At 37.7% G+C, this 17622-nt stretch overlaps 1 long non-coding RNA gene across 9 annotated transcripts; it reads right to left on the bottom strand.

Moving 5' to 3' along the window:
• Positions 1 to 9093: 9093 nt before the first annotated feature.
• LOC106730130 lies at positions 9094 to 17055 on the bottom strand. Of its 9 annotated transcripts, XR_004320772.1 has the most exons (6): positions 16512 to 16891; positions 16354 to 16365; positions 15808 to 15937; positions 15104 to 15176; positions 14717 to 14808; positions 9096 to 10674 (listed from the first exon to the last, which is right to left on the bottom strand). It is a non-coding gene; the product is annotated as an uncharacterized LOC106730130 (long non-coding RNA). The 9 variants fall into 9 exon arrangements; XR_004320765.1 differs by adding an exon at positions 16901 to 17055 and having other exon boundaries at positions 9094 to 10674; positions 15808 to 16723; XR_004320761.1 differs by having other exon boundaries at positions 9094 to 10674; positions 15808 to 16365.
• Between the last annotated feature and the right edge of the window lie 567 nt (positions 17056 to 17622).

Raw genomic sequence — 17622 nt, 5'->3', positions numbered from 1 at the left:
GTCTTGGCTATTGTAAATAGCACTGCTATGAACATTGGCGTGCATGTATCTTTTTGAATTAAAGATCCCTCCAGATATATGCCCAGGAGTGGGATTTCTGGATCATATGGTAAGTCTATTTTTAGTTTTTTGAGGAATCTCCATACTGTTTTCCATAATGGCTGCACCAAACTACATTCCCACCAGCAGTGTAGGAGGGTTTCCTTTTATCTACACCCTCTCCAGCATTTCTCATTTGTGGACTTTTGAATGATGACCATTCTGACTGGTGTGAGGTGATACTTCATTGTAGTTTTGACTTGCATTTTTCTGATAATTAGTGATATTTGTTCAGCAAAGGAAACCACAAGCAAAACAAAAAGACAACCTACAGAATGGGAGAAAATATTTGCAAAAGATGAGAGTGACAAAGGTTTAATTTCCAGAATATATAAACAGCTAATACAACTTAATAAAAAAAACCAAAACAGCCCAATCCAAAAATGGGCAGAAGACCTAAACAAGCAATTCTCCAATGAAGACATACAAATAGCCAATAGGCACATGAAAAGGTGCTCAATATCACTAATTATCAGAGAAATGCAAATTAAAACAACAGGAATTTATTGTCTCCCTGTTCTGGAGGCCAGACGTCTGAAATCAAGGTATCATCAGAATCATGCTCCCTCTGAAGATACTAGAGAAGGAATGATTTCAAGCTTCTTTCTTCACCTCTGGTGGCCTCAGGTGTTCCTTGTTTCATAGATGCATCTTTCCAGTCCTCTGTCTTCATTTACTGTTCTCCCTGTGTGTCTTCACATTGTCTTCCCTCTGTGCACATCTGTTTCTGTGTCCAAATTTCTTCTTTTTATAGGGACACTAGTCACATTGCATTAAGGCCCATCCTACTGACTTCACCTTAACTTGATTACCTCTGTAAAGACTCTTTTTTCTTTCCAAAAAAAGGTCACATTCTGCCGTAATGGGATTAGACTTTAACACTTCTTTTTTGAGGAGCATGATTCAACTCGTAACAGGCACTCAGCAATGTAAACTTCACAATGCCTGGCATCTAGCCAAAATTGCCTGGCATGCAAAAAACAAAAAATATGATAGACAATAAAGAGAAAAATCCATCAGTCATAACCAACCCAGAACTGTCACAGGTGTAAGAATTATCAGCAAGGACATTAAAATAGTTATAATCCTATTTATATGTTCAAAAACTAGAAGAAATGTTGGTTATATTAGGTAGAGACATTGAAGATATTTTTTTAAAAATCCAAATCGAATTTCTACAAATGAGAATTAAAATATCTGAGATAAAAAAAAATGCATTCTCTGGATTAATGACAGATTAGAAACAATAGAAGGAAAGATTAGTGAGTTGAAGGCATAAGAATGGAGAAACTATCAAAATGAAATGCAAAAAACAAAAAGATTGAAAAAAAAAAATACTTAGCATCAGTGAGTTCTAGAATGCCAAGTTACTTGCAAGTAACTCAAGTCCCTGAAGGAAAGTACAGATGGAAAAAAGAAAATATTTGCAGAAAAAATAACCAACCTTTTTCAAATTTGATGAAAACTATAAACTTAGAGATTCTGTAAGCCCAGTAAACTTCAAACATAAAAATGATGAAAAGAACTAACACAAGGGACATAATAATTAAATTGCTCAAAACCAATCATAAAAAAGAAAACTTTTTTAAAACCCAGAGGAAGTATGTACAGAGGAGCAAAGATGGGTAACAGAAAATTTCTTGTGGGGAACAATGCAAAGAAGACAGTGATGGCGCTTTTTGAAAGTATTTAGAAAAAAAATTGTCAACCTAAAATTCTATGTTTAGTGAAAATATAATTCAAAATGAAGGCAAAATAAAGGCTTTTTTGGAAATACACAAAAGCCTTAAAAAAAAAAATCACCAGGAGACCAGCACAAAGAAAGAATGTTAAAGAAAGTCATTTAGGAAGAAAGAAAAAAATAATAGCATATGGAAATAAAGGAATTAAGAAGCCTAGAAATGATAATTATATGAATTAAATATGTATGACTTCATAAAATTATCTCTTAAATCTATGTAAAAGATAATTAGCTATTTAAACCAACACAGTACCGATGTAATTGGTGTTTATAACAAATGTGTAAGTAATGTTTATGACAGCAATAACATAAAGGTCAGCAGAAGAGAAATGGGGGTATGTTCTTATAGAATTATTATATATAAAGTGGTGTAATATCACTAGAGAGTATAAATTGTAATAAGATAAAGAAGCTTCTGGAATAAAAATACAAAAATTTGTAGCTAACAAGCCAATAAAGGAGATAATATGGAATCATAATAAATACCAAAAGAAGGCAGAAAAGAGGGGAAGGGAACAAAGAACAGATGAGACAAAGAGGGAACAAAAATGCAAGATGGGAAATTTAAACCTAAATGCCTCAATAATCACATTAAATGTAAATAGTCTCAACAGCCAATTAAAAGTTAGAGACCATCAAACTGGATAAAAAGCAAGTGCCAACTATATGCTGCTTAAAAGAAACCCACTTTAAATGAAAAAAAAAAACACAGTTTAAAACTAAGATGATAAGAAAAGATATAATAAGCTAATACTAAATCTGAAGAAAGTTTTAATGGCTATATTAATATCAGGCAAAGTAAGTTTTTCGGAACAAAGAATATTATCAGGGAGAATAAAGGCCATTTTATAATGATAAGGGGTTCCGTTAATCAAGACAACACAACATCTCTGTACATTTATGTACTTAATTACAGAGCTTCAAAATGAAAGAAGAAAAAATACTGGTGGAAATGCAAAGAGAAATAGACAAATTCACATTTAGTTGAATTTTAACATTCCTCTTCCAATAATCCATAGAAAAAAAAAGCAGATAGAAAGTGAGTAAATATATAGAAAACAACACCAACACTATCAACCAACTGGATCTGACATGTATAGAGCCCTCTACCCAACAAGGACAGAATGCCTGTTATTTTTAAGGTACACAGAAAGCTTAACAAGATACACTATATCCTGGGTCATAAAATGAGCATCAATAAATTTAAAGGAATTCAAAGCCTTCAGTGTATGTTCTCTGTCAATAATAGAATAAAATTAGATATTAAGCAGTGAAAGATATCTGGATAACCCTTATATTTGGAAATTAAATAACGCACTTCTAAATATGTCAAAGAACATACGTCCTATGTGAATCAAAAAGGAAATGAAGAAGGATTTTGAATTGAATGAAAATGAAGCCATCCTCAAAATTTGCAGGATTGCCACTAAAGTAATATTTAAAGGAAATTTATAGCACTGAACACCTTCATCAGAAGGAAATATAAACATATGAACTGATGACACTAGAAAGCCTTGGACATGTTACTAGCAAAGATTCTTCTACCTTCATACCCTGCAATATGGTTATAAGATCATACAGAATTGATCCAGGTGGGCACTAATTTTTCTTAGTAAATGTTTAAAAACATGACTGTATCAGAACTTTCCAAGTACCTTCATATACACTTTCTCCCTAAATGTTCCTCGTGAATCAGGAAGATATTCCTGTTTCCTTTAACAAATGAGGAAATTAAGTCAGAGAGTTAAAGTGGATTTGAGGCCACATACCCTATGAGTAGCAACCAACATCTATGACTTTGGAATTATAACCCAGTGTTTTTTTTCTTATCTTAGACAGAAGAAGCTTTATATGACCATGAAGCACAGATAACATCAAGGCATTGCACAGATGGAGAAGTGTAAATGGTAGGAACCCGACCAATTTCCCTGTGGGAATTCTAGTACTCTCCAGAATGTACATTCTGAGGCCAAGACAATGCCTTTATTGAGGGGCTTAACTGGGGACATGACCAGGAACATTCATAACAGAGACATTTACAAGGTTTGGTCGAGAGACACTTGTACATTTTCCATGTGACACATTTTTTAACTGAAGATCTTGTTTGAGGATTTAATCTCTCTCAGCAGTCACTGCTTGCTAAACCACTTTACTTTCTTCATTTGAAAGGTGGAATGAAGTTGTGGTAAGTTGTAGGAAATATGGAATAGAGAAAAACAAACCACTTGAAGTGGGATATAGATTGGAGAAAAACGCATTTTATTGTCTCAGTCGAAGAAGATGACTTAAATGAGTTGCTGCCTGCCAGGCCACAGCATGTGGCATAAGCACGGAAAACAGTGAGGTCATGGGAGTAGCTCATTATCCCTAACGCAGTATCGATTTTAATAGAAGCCTGATTGGTGCTTGGTGTGATGTTAAAAAGCACTGGACTGGAAGTCAAGACATGTGGGTCCTAGTCCTCGTTTGACTGGTAACCAGATGTGTGATTTTAGTCAGTTCCTCTTTTTTGGCCTCTGTTTGACTGTTTGTGAACAAATAATGAAGGGATAAGTTTAGATGATATGTAGGGACTTTTCCAGTTTGACAATTAATCAATATATATTTACTTACCACCTATATGTGCCAGAAACATTATTATGTGCTGAGAATGCATTAATACACAAAATAGACTTGATGTTTCTCAACTGAGAATTGGTCTTTCATCAACTGAGAAACCTCAACGTCTTAACTGATGTTTCTCAAAAGAGTCAATACAGCAGATTGATAAGGACTTTACGGGGCCTTAAAGTATTCCTGAGAAGTAAGGAAGCCCCAGGAGTACTATTGCTGTGCCTGAGGGGGGATATATACTTTTATTAACATTTTACTGCAACTCCCCCGCTTTACCCTCTCGTTACTTTTTCTGGAGCCATTGCAACCACCTCTTCACTAGTCTCTGTTTCCATCCTCAGTCCCTCCACGCAGCCATACATATTCCTATCAGAAGTTATCAGTGTGGCAAGAAACAGTATCATTCCCTTTTCAAAACATCCTGTCTTCCCTTGGCAAACACAAGCATGCACAAATTCCCTAAGATGAGATCCAAAGCTTTTGATGCTCTCGTCTGAAATTTCCTTTCCTATTTTTGCCCATCTCACACACCCGTCTATACTCTCATACAGCTGAACGATTAATCTCGACAGCCATACGATGTATTGCAATCTCACTTCCCAGTGTTAGTTTCTGTCTCTATGCCAGGAGCCCTTGAAGCAGAGCAAGGGGTAGATATTTATGTCTGAATCCCAATGCGTAAACTGGCACTCAGTGGCCCAGTAGGTACTCAATAAATATTTGTGGAATTGATTGGATACCCTTTTGGCAGGATATTTCCCTACCCACTGTGTCTGCAAGTTCTCAGTAAATAACTTGATTGTTGCCTCACCAGCGCTAGGCAATGGTCTGTGAATTCCGAGCATCAACTCCACCTGGGAGCTTAAGAAATGCAAATTATTGAGACATGTCCCAACTATCTTTGAAGGTGAGAACTAGTAACTCCAGGCCTCTCCAGAATTCTTATGCCTGCTAAAGTTTGAGCAGCATGCTCCTAAACCATTACCAGAAATGAATTTATAGACTCTGACTCATTTTTCATTTGATAAAAATGTGGTTATTCAACCAGTGCCAAAACACTTTGGCCAGGGGTTCTGCTGGTTGATTAAAATCTAAAAACAAAGCCAGCATAAAGCCTGAGCACTGGCAAAGTCCACACAAATGCCAAGACTTTTTTTAAGTTGCTTTGCTTATCACAGCTCTATCATAGTCTCCCAATGAAAAACAGCAAAAATAAACACTTGCAAAGTTACACAGTGTGATCAAACTCCCCTACACTACAGAAGTGATGGGTGTTAGGCAAGGGCTAGGGAGGTGTTGATATGTTAATTCTCCTTGATAATACAACTTGAATTTACAGAGCTCTCCATGACATTAATCCTTTATTCACTAATTAGATCCTTTACTCTTTCCATTAATACTTATTGAAGGCCTACTATGTGTGTAACTATTATGTCAACCATTGCAGAGTTACACAAATAATTCAAAGGCATAGGCTTTGTGCTCAAATTGCTAGCTATAATAGAGGAAGTACACAATAAATGTGCAGTTTTAAAGTGATGCCATATGTGTTAACAAAGAGTAAACACCAGTTGTCAGCCAGCCCAGCACATGAGCCCTAACTCAGCTTCCAGGCCTTGGAAGGCTTTCTGAAGGAACTGGTATGTGGGCTGAGTTCAGATGCACAAATGAGAGTTATTCAGGCTGAGGATGCAAGAAGAAGGGAAGGAGCAGACAATAGGGCAAAAGGATATTCCAGTGGAGGAAACTGCATTTACATCGGCCTTAGAACACCCTCATGAATCCCTCTTAAGACATATTAAGGTGTTTGAACTTCATCCTTGAGAAGGGGTGAAAGGAATTAGGGTGAGGGGCTGGAGGGCAGGAGGCAAGTTTGGCCAGAATGAACTGAAAAGATTTAAAGCATCGAAATTGCCATAGTTTAACTTCTGTTTTGGAAGAATAGTCTGGCTGGACTGTATATAACTAATTGGAATGGGACAAGACTGGATGCAGGGAGACCCAATAGAAGTTTTATGATTTGAACTAAGTCCCAGTGATGAAGGGAGAAAGGGTGGCTGCAAGAGGTTAAATGCCAAGAAGCAACAGGCTTAATGTCATGATGGATGTGTGATGGAAAACAAGTCTAAGATGGAACCTAGGTTGGGTCTTGGGACAACGGAGCTAGGGAATTTAAGAGTTGCAGTGGGATGAGGGAGTCAGGGAGTGGACAGCAGTAGTTGAGAGAGCAATGAGGATGATTTAACCTCAAAGAGGGGATGTTTTTTGAAAGCTGGAAGTCTGTTGCTCTTCAAAGGCACACTGTGACACCACCAGCTCTGCTCTGGATGTTCCACAGATATTTCTGAGTAAGTGCGCTCCATTGCACAAACCAAGAATCTGCAGAGCACTCTGGATTGAGGAGGCGGTGTGGCCATAAAACAGCTCTTTGTTCCATTACTCAGTTCAGTGAACCAAGGAAAGTCTGAAGACTGAAGACTCTGCCCCTAAGTTGCTCATATCCTCTGTATTTTTTTTTTCATTTGAGAAGTGGGAAAAAAATACTATATTAACCTACTTTGCATAGCTTCCCTAAGGAATTTCCACTTGAAGTACATATAAAACATTGTATAAATTGAATATGATCATAAATGTATAACAGCAGATTTGCTAAACTTAAAAAAAAAAAAAAAGGATTCCTAATCTATGAATTTTTTCACCAGTTTGGAACTTATTTGAAGCCACAAGCTCTGAGTTTTATAAACTGAGTATTTACTACCCTGTCCCTCAGTATAAGCTCAGGGAGAATATAATATTTCCTCTTATGTAATTAAAGCAAGTAAAATCTTAACCTTAGAAACGTTTGCTTTGGGATTAGAAACCCAGAACACTTTTCATGCACTGCTGCTTCGTGTTCTATTATCCCATTTTGATTAAAAGGTGATTTTTTTTTTTTTAGAAGGTGATATTTTGAAGGGAAAAATTGTTTGATTAGTTTCAGAGAGTTTGAACTTCAGTCCCAGATTTGATAGTGCCTAGCTGGGTGGCCCTCAGGCAGGCCTCTCTGTCTCTTACTCCTCAGTGACTTCATCCGTACTATGGAATGAAGGTAATAGTTCTTGTTTTGCTCTCCTCACTGGCATCACTCGATAGTTACTTAGGACGGGTTTACTTAGGGCTTCCTATATGCAGGGCAGCTTGCTAGATTTGGTGAAGCAGAGGGAATAGATGGTATGGTTGTGGAGACACATATTTAACTGGAAACATTACAAAACAACACGGCAGTGATCGTTCAAACACATATAGAAGGACCAAGAACAGAACAACTAACAGCCTGGCCAAATCAAGGAAGGAGATACTATTTGTGCCAAAATCTTGAAGGATCTGGATGAGTAAATGGATAGTTGAAGGTCTTTGCATTCTGAATAGCATATAATAAAGACACAGGGTCATGCTTGCAGATTATAAGAGATAATTGTTACTATTACGAATCATGTATATATATCAGTACTACTCAAAAAAGGATGCAAGGCTCAGGTAATCTTTTCCATCTACAAGCCCATACCTTTACCCATCATTATTACCTCTTTAACCAAACTACGCAAATGCACCCTGAAACACCCCAGTATGAGTACTGTACACAAACTTTGTGGTCTGAAATACTGGAAAGGTTATGGCCCAAAGGATATTACCCAAGGGATCCAAGAGCAATGAATTGAAAAGGTGAGTATGAGTCAAAGTCTTCAGCGTTCAACAAAGTTCAAAGCCAAGGAATCCAAGCATCCATGCCAAGTCCAAAGGGCAGAAGGGAGACCACAAGATGGAAATGAAATCAAGGGTTAAGGACAGGATGAAAAGTGGCATGGCACCAGCTCATGAAAGGAGGAAAGGTCCTGGAATCTAGTACTGGAATGTGGTAACCTTTTTTTTTTACTGGTCATCGAGCACATGGAATGAGTTGTGTATGGTCGATTTTATTTATTTTTTTCCTAGCTCTGTTTTTGCATTTCCTTAATTCCACTTCTTGTATTACCTATATGATCTGTATCTTGGTTTAAAAAGAGTTCTGGCTTTTAAATCCAGCTTGATCTTCCCATCTATCTTTACCATTGCCCTATTTACCCCAGACATTAATTCATTCTACAGATACTCTAATTCTCTCCCTTTTTATTTATTATAAAAGTTAATGTTTAGAAAAATGTATCCAAACTGTATTCAAATATTTACTAATGAAACAGAGTAAACTATTTTCTTCTTATAAGTTTTTAAGATTTGAGGGGAGGGTTGGAAAATATAATACTCAGGATGTAGGAAAACAGACACTTTCACATCATTCGCACGGGAGTGAGAAAATTTGTAAATATCTTATAAATGATGGGGTGACTGCCCACTGATCAAATAGTTTTATTTACACCACTGAGCAAAATTTTGAGGACCAATACTTCATTTATCTATGTTCAAAGAAATATAAAATATAATAGTTGATACAGTTTATAGTCTAGTAGATTTTATAACTCTTAATAGAAAGTTTTTGAATATCCCATGTTGGTAACATAGTGAGAAAACAGACATCCTCTAGGACTACTAATGAGAATTAAAAATAGTCAGAGCTTTCTAGTGAGCAGTTTAACTACGGATGTAAAACGTTAATAAATGTCTCATACCATTTGTCTCAGAAGATCCACTTCCAGACATTTAGCTTCTAGTTGGAGAACATTATGTCCCCACATTCTGACTGTCACAGAAACTCATTTCACAGTGAAAAAGTGCAGCAATGAATGTACACCCCTGGAAAAGAAAGGCTTCTAATGCTAATTTTAAATACTTCTGGACTCTAGGCTCTTTCCTTCTCTCATTAGTCAGAAAGTCCTAAATACTAAGTCTCACATTGTGCAAGAATTATACATTGGGCACTTCTAACCGTGTTTAGTTCAATTTCTTGTATGATGCCAACAATTCATGCTCTTTTCTTTTTTCTTAAGTATTAACTTATGTCTTTATTTGAGATTTATCTTGCTTTTCAATTGGGAATTTTCTTTTAATTTTACTGGGAAGGAGTTAAACATGTTTAAGATAAAATTAGGGTAGTGTAGAGCCTAGAAAAGCATTGTGCTCCAAATACATACATACTGTTAAAAATTAAAACAAAATTAATCATTTCCTGTGTTTAATAACATTTTTATTGAGTTCTCTGGTCTGCAACTTACATTTTATGTGTTATGTTTTGTACAATATCTTAAATTGCACAAGAGTTTTATGAGACGTGATATTATTTCTTTCTCACAACAACCTTATAAATAAGATTTATTAAATTTTGAAGATCATGAAAATGAGTCTTAGGGCGGTAAAGTGACTTGTGGAAGATTCAGCTAATAATAGTTACTAGCTGAGTAACTCAGATTCGAGTCTTGTGCCTCCTGGACTTGGGCTCTGTATATCATACCGGATGCCATTCTGGTCTCCTCAAGAAGACCTCTCAGAAGTGTCTTTGGCAATGTCCCCGTCTTGAACTGTGCATTTTTTTCAAGAGGTCTTCTCAACAGGATCTCCTGGCTGTGCCTGAGACCAGACTACTCAATGGCCTCAAGGGGTCCTCTCTCCAGACAATTAGTTCACAGTTGCTTTCTCAAGAACATCCCTTGCATTCAGCTCAGGGTCCTATGTGACATCAGTGCAACCTCACCAAGACCACATACTTGGTCCTGCAGACTCTTGCTGCATACACAAGCTTCTTGGCTGTACAGCTACATATATAGTCTGGAAGTTCTTAAGACATTTCTAAATGTAACTTAATATTTATATTTCTCTTTGTGTACCCCCAAAATGTTACTGCATCTATTAAACAGCTTTCTGAGCCCAATTTCAAATCAGATATACTTGGAAAAATGAAAAAATGTTTAAACTACTTCTGAATCAGTTGTGAAAACAACAGCATATAATCTAGTGTCCTTTATAAAAACCTTTATAGATACTGACAGATGCTGGAGAGTTGCCTCAAAGAATATTGGCTTTTGCTCTGGTGTCAATAATAAACAGTGATCCTCTACATGGGAAGAATCACCTATTGAACTCAGTAAGCTCTTCCCTCTGTATTTAAGACCCACGAGTATACTGTTTAAACTTGCTTTTCAGTCTCTTGTAGCATCAGATCTCAAGGCTTCACCTAATATGGGTTACTTGCTTTTACTTGAACATGCCTTTTGTGTTCACATTTCATGACTTTTTCAGGCTGATCCTTTGACCTGGAAGAATAAAAGTCTAGTTATTAATGAAAGCCTACATTTGGACAAGCATCTCTGTATGTATTATGTTTTCTGGCCTTTACAATAGCCCGTTGCCATTTTACAAGTGAAGAAAATAAAAATTCAGAAGGGAACCACCTTACTGAATGTCTCACTCCTGGAATGAACAAACTTGGGATTTGGATTTAGGCTTCAGTATTCCACCATGCCATAACGCCTCTGCTGGTACAATTTAATTGACATTCAGAGAAAGGTACTTTCCAAAAATACAACCACATGTTTATGATGTGGTTTAATGAAATTGCATATTAACAAACTGCTGTAAGTGTTGTTGGGATAAAAGAGTAAAGAAAACAAAAGAATTTAGACCTAAAAACAGCGAGAATCATCCTTCAAACACACAGTATTTCTTCAGAGTAGAACATTCCCCTCCTCTTTTTCTAATTCTTACTCATCAGTAAGCTCTTAAGTATCACTTTCTATTAGGGAGCTTTCCTGACCTCCCCTTTAGAGACTGGAATAAATGGTCCTGCCTTGGGATCCTTTGGCTCTGATTTCTTGATCATAGCAGTTGACACAGTATTATTCCTTGTTTAGTTTCCTATCTTTGCTGTTAGATTGAGAGCTCTGTAAGGGACAATGATGATATCTATTCTTTAATGTATACCGGCACCATATGTATTTTCTGGAACATGGGAACCATTTATATTTGATGAATGAAAAAAAGAGATTGAGAGACTGGGGAAGGGAGAGAAGGGGGTGGCAGAAAGCCCTTAGACTCTAGAGTCGAACCAAACTTAGCCATTTATGAGTTTTTTACTTTGAACAGTTGCTCAGCTCCTCTCAATCTACAGTTTCTCATCAGAAAAAGGTCATATTTGCTAGAATAACAACTATTTTTAAGAGGTCTTATGAGGTGCCCTGAACACAGTAAAAAATCTTAAAAATTTCTTTTTCATATCTAATTATGTGGTATTGTCTTGGAGTTATTCTGGAACTCTGGAGAAACTTTGTTTCCAGTGTTTTGGTAGCATTTCCTTTGATAACACTCCACGTTCTAACCATGCAGAGAGCCCTTGGATATTTCAAAGTCAACACCACAAACTTGAATTCACTGTCTCTTTTCTCAAGACTTTTCTCCTTCCTTTATTTCCGATTCCTGTTAAAGGCACAATCATCCACAAAAACACAAAATCAGAAATAGAAACCTTGTCTCCTACCGTCACCACCCTCATTGTTTCTCTTAGTCTATAGCAGTGCTTCTCAGCTAGGCATCATTTTGCCTTCCAGGGGCTATTTGATGCTGTCTGGAGACATTTTCGGTAGCCACAATGGGGAAAAGGTGATAGTATCTAGTGGGTAGAGGCCAAAGATGCTGTGAGACCTCCTACACTGCACAGGACAGCCCACTTCAGCAACAAATTATGCCGCTCAACATATGAGTGGTGCTGAGGTTGAGAAAAACTTGCTGTAGAGCGAGGAGTTAGTAAACTTTCAGAACAGCATTCTAATCATTGGTCCTTGAAACTGCTGGCAGTACTGCATAATTTGCTGGTGAAAAAAAAAAGGGCTGCCTTCTTCCAGAAAGTGCTGTAATTACCCTACATTTCAGTAGAATTTTGGCCAGTTTGCTGGTGAGATCCGAGGTTGACTGTTTTATAAGGAGTTATGTTGATTCTCTAGATTTTCTTTTGAACAGCAGTCTCAAAGGGTAGTCCTGGAAACTCTGGAGGCCCATGAGACATTTTTAGAGAGTGTTCAAAGTTAGATTTTTACAATAATATTAAGATGTTGTTTGCCATTTACACTCTTTATCTTCTGAGAGTGGAGTTTTCCAGAATCTACATGACATATGACATTGCCAAACATTAAATTAAAAAGCAAGTATGAGTATCCAGCTGCTTTATATTAAACCAGACATTAAAGAGATTTGGAAAGTCATATAATAATGCAATTCTTCTCATAATTTTTGTTTTTAAAATATATGGTTATTTTTCATGAAAATTTTATTTATGTTAACATATAATGGGTTTATTACTGTTTTTGAAACCAATTAATAAATAAATATCTTGAAAGTCCTCAGTTTTTATTTCTAACATAGGAAATATCACTAGATATAACCCATATAAACAACTACTTTGGCATCCTCAGTAATTTTTAAGTTTAAAAGGGGTCAACAGTTCAAAAAGTTTGAGAAGTGTTATTGAAGCGCAGTGTTTTTCATACTTTATGTATTCAATGCACATATTCTGATTCAGTAGGTATGATAATTAATTTTATATGTCAACCTGACTGGGCCATGTGGTGTCCAGGCATTTGGTCAAATATTATTCTGGTCATGTCAGGGTGTTTCTGGATGTGAATAACACTTGAATTAGTAGACTGAGTAAAGCAGACTGCCCTCCCTACTGTGGGTGGGCCCCATCTAATCACTTGAAGGCCTGAATAGAACAAAAAGACTGACCCACCTAGAGTAAGAGGGAACTCCTCCAGCCTTGACTGCCTTGAGCTGGGACATTTGCTTTTCCCCTACCTGCTGACTCAAACTGAAACATCAGCTCTTCCTGAGTGTCAAGCATGTCATTTAGACTAGAACTACACCCTCTGCAATCCTGGTTCTCAGGCCTTCAGAATCAGAGTGGAACTACACTATCGGCTCTCCTAGGTCTCTAGCTTGCCCATCGTACACCTTGAGATTGTGACCTTCCATAATCACATGAGCCAATACCTCATAATTATTATTTATCTATTTACGTATTTATTTATTTATTTGAGCTATAGTCGGTTTACAATGCTGTGTCAATTTCTGGTGCACAACACAACTTTTTAGTCTTACATGAACATACAAGTATTCATTCCCATATTCTTCCTCCCAATGAGCTACCACAAGATCTTGTATATATTTCCCTGTACTATACAGTTTAAGCTTGTTTATCTATTCTATATATACCTGTCAGTATCTACAAATCTCTAACTCCCAATCTTTCTCCTCCCACCCACCTCCCCCCCGGCAACCATAAGTCTGTATTCTATGTCTGTCAGTCTGTTTCTGTTTTATATTTAAGTTCATTTGTCTTCTTCTTTTTTTTCTTTAAATTTCTTTATACCTATATATCTCCTATTGGTTCTGTTTCTCTAGAGAAATCTAATATAGTAGGTCTGGGATGGGGCCTGAGATTCTGCATTCTAACATCCTCCCCAGAGATTCTAATGTTGCTGGTCCTTGGACCACACTTCTAATCGCAAAGGTCAAAGCATCATCACCTGGTAGTTTATTGGAAATATAAAATCTCAGATCCTGCCTCAAACCTGTAGGATCAGAATCTGCATTTAAACGAGGTCCCCAGGTGATTTGTTTGCACTTTAAAATTTAAGTGACACTGCTCTAGGTTAGTTGTTCTCAACCCTGACTACTTAGTAGAATCACTTGGATAGCTTCAAAAAAAAAAAAAAAAAAAAGATAACTGGACTCCACCTCAATCAAGTCAGACCAATTAAATCAGAATCAGTAAGAATGGGGCCTGGACATCTTTATGTTTTAAGTGCTGTGCAGATGACATTAATGTGCAGTCATGAATGAAAATCATTGGTCTAAATAAAAGACTGAAGATCAACAGTTGCAATCTATGAGGCTTTTGAAAAAAGAAAATTAATTACCCAGGGTATGAGGTAAGAGTAAAAGATGTCAATTAGCCACTTAGTGTTTTTCTATATATAGTCAAAAGTTAACCAAGCAGCCAAGTTCTCAGATAAGACACCAAAGGAAACTATGGCACTACTGGCTGTAATAAGAGATCATATGACTTTTTATGTGTTTGATGTGTTTTTTTTTTCTGAACTGGGGACTTAGGGTTGAATTTTTACAGAAAATTCTTTCCAAGTCCAGAATCCCTAAATTGTTATGTGTTGTGTTATATAGAGTAGACTCACAGAGCTGGAAGGTTTTTTAGGGATTATCTAGTCTAACTGCTTCATGTATAGATAGGGAAACTGAGGCTCAGACAGGCCAATTCACTCACATAGTATAGTGGAGACAACAGACCTGAGTTCAGCTCACAGCTCTTATACATCCTCTGGAGTCATTCTTTTGTTCCCAGAACAAGCAGCTACACCATGGCTAGCACCACCAGCAGTCTAGAAGTACAACAATCAGATCGGTACAATGATGCCGCCGTTGAAATTTTGCTGACTGCTGAGTATTTTATGTATATACATACATATATACATATATATACCTTTTATAATTCAACAACTGTTTAGTGAGCCTCTGCCAAGTGGTGTTAGAAATTTAGTAGACATCATTCAAAGTTATTTTGTCATCCTACAATTACTTGCAAATCTCCTGATTTCCACGTTAGTGTTTATTTAACTGCATGTCCCACTGCCCTCCTTGGCAGATGAAGAGGGTTGAGAAAATTGAACTACTCACCCAGCTGACAAAGTGGGACTGGGACCTTGATCCTGGACTGATCAGACTGCTCTCTCTGCAAACAGACTGGAGCCTGAAGAACAGAAACTGATGTTGGAAATCCTTAGTAACTAGAAACTCCTCCCAGCTTTTCCTCCTTTCTCTGAAAATAGAACTCCTTAAAGAGAGAGAGAAATAAAGGAAAGAAAAGAAAAGGCACACTGTTTGATGTACTGTATGTTGGAGGATTCTGGAAAAATTTATAATGTGTTCTGTACTCAGAGACAAAATTTTCCAATAGGACATTTATACTATTTCCTTCCAAGAGTCTGCATCCTGTTACACTCTGGAAGAAGTGACCTCATGGTGTTTGTATTTGTCTCTTTCACAAAACCTCTTTTACAGTATTAATGCATGTGCAGATCTTAGGATATGTAAGACATGAGGCTCTGACTTTGGCAGGTCATTCAAAGAACACGCTGCCACTTTCACACTGGCGTCATCTTGTTTTATAGCGGCAGAGGGTCTGGGAGTGGGAGAGCTGGCTGGGAGGAAGTTCTATGCCAAGTGACTTGGAAAATATACGCCACAGCAATCTAAAGAACCTAATAAAAGTGAAAGAATATTAACTAGTGATACATGTTATTAGTCTCCAAGGAACTGACAGTAATCACTGTAATCCTTTACAGCCCATTAGAATTATAAGGTGATTGCTTGCACATTACCTCATTTGTTCAATGCTTTGCAGTTTATAAAGCACTTCCTCGTAGATCATCTTGGTTGTTTCTTCCAACATCCACGTGCGCTATGCAGGACTACTATTATCCCAAATTTGAAGAGGAATGAAAACTGAGGCTTGGAGATAGGTAAATAAAAATAATGGAAATTCTTTGACATAGAATTTGATCACATCGAAAACTCTTTTTATGTACAGGAATTCATTTGGTTTCCACAACAATATCTGCAGTAAGTAAAATTACTAATCCCATTTTGCATATAAAGAAGCCAAGAAACAGAGAGTAAATCACTTACCCCAGATTTCACAGCGAATCAAGTGGCAGAGTGAGAAGTTAGATCTAGACCGACTCCTTAAAAAGTGCTCCTTCCACTAAATAAAAGTACCTCTTTACAGAGCAGGGGCTTGGAGGCAACCAGACCTGCATATAAATCTTGGCTTCTGCACAGGTGGACTGTAGGGTGAAGTCTGAGAAACTACTTAAGCTCGCTAAGCACAACTTTCTGATCGGTAAAACGAGAAAAGTAATTCCTACCTCATGGGATTCCTGTAAGGAAAAAATGAGCTCATGTTTGCAAAATGTTTAGCATAGTGTTGGACACGCAGAAAGGGCCCAGTGACTGTTATTGTAATAAATTTTATCACTGGCCACCATTAACACACAAGCCCCTCCCATCCCAACTTTAGTCTCACCAGTGCTGCTCAACAGTTTTGGCAAATGTCGCTTGTTTTTTTTCCAGCTGAAGCTGTGGACTCCTCTCCTCCGAGCAGTGCGCGAAGAGCTACGTTAATCTCTGCAACAGAAGTCAGGATTCCGAGTGCCGACGCTTTCGTCTCCTTCCTTTTACGTCCCTTAGAACCCATACAAGCCCTCTCGTTTCCAACCTCTGTTCCCAGCTGTAGGTCTGGGTGAACGGAATAAAGTGAGAACTACACTCAGAAGAAAAACAAACCGAGGCTGTGTCATAACATCTGGTTAAAATTCCAGAGCCCCAGACCCCACACAAAGCAGCTGCGGCTCATGTTACTGGGCATCTCGTCGACCTCGCCTCTCTCCGCAGCATCTCTAAGAAATCAAGTACCTGATATTTAAGGCGGGTCTGAGGCAAAGCAGCCCTTGTAGTCAGGGAATACTGATGGTGTATAGAGTTCAGTCCCAATCAGTTGTTGGTTAAACACGCTGCTCATTCTCAGAGCATGTAGATCCTTCCCAAGTCTTTCCCCCTCTTCCACGGACTCAGCACCTTGTTGCGGCAGCGCGATCCTCACCACGGTCCCCTCACCACGGTCCCCTCACCACGGTCCGCTCACCACGGTCCCTTACAGGTTTGTCGCCTCCGCCTCTGACACTCCCTGACATTCCCCGTGCAGCCCACTCGTCCTGAGATGTTTTGAGTTCTCCAAATGCAGCCTGACTCTCAAATTTTAGTGCTTTGCACAAGTTATTCTTTTTACCAAGAATTCTTACTCATTCCCTGAACTGTTGTTGAAAGATGAGTTCCTATTCTTGATGATGCAGTTCATGTAGCTTTTCTTTTAAGAAACGTCTTCTGGGGGCTTCTATTCCTGAGAGGCTGTCTGGGTAACGCTGGTGTTTTTCTCTCTTCTCTCACCACCTTGTATGACCTTTAACTGCTATACATATATTTATGTTCACACCCATTTCCTTCACAAATCTCTGAGCTCCCTTGGAGTAATTTTTTCTTTTGATGTATGATGAAACCCAGTGCTATGGTAGGGATTTAATAACTCTTTTGAGAGACAGTATGGAAGTTTTGAATCTTAACCGTGTTTATACACTAGA

This window comes from Camelus ferus, chromosome 1, assembly GCF_009834535.1.
Source record: "Camelus ferus isolate YT-003-E chromosome 1, BCGSAC_Cfer_1.0, whole genome shotgun sequence".
In the NCBI taxonomy this organism is placed as follows: Eukaryota; Metazoa; Chordata; class Mammalia; order Artiodactyla; family Camelidae; genus Camelus; species Camelus ferus.
The sequence above is the reverse complement of the archived record's forward strand: the minus strand, read 5'-3'. Positions and strand labels throughout refer to the sequence as shown.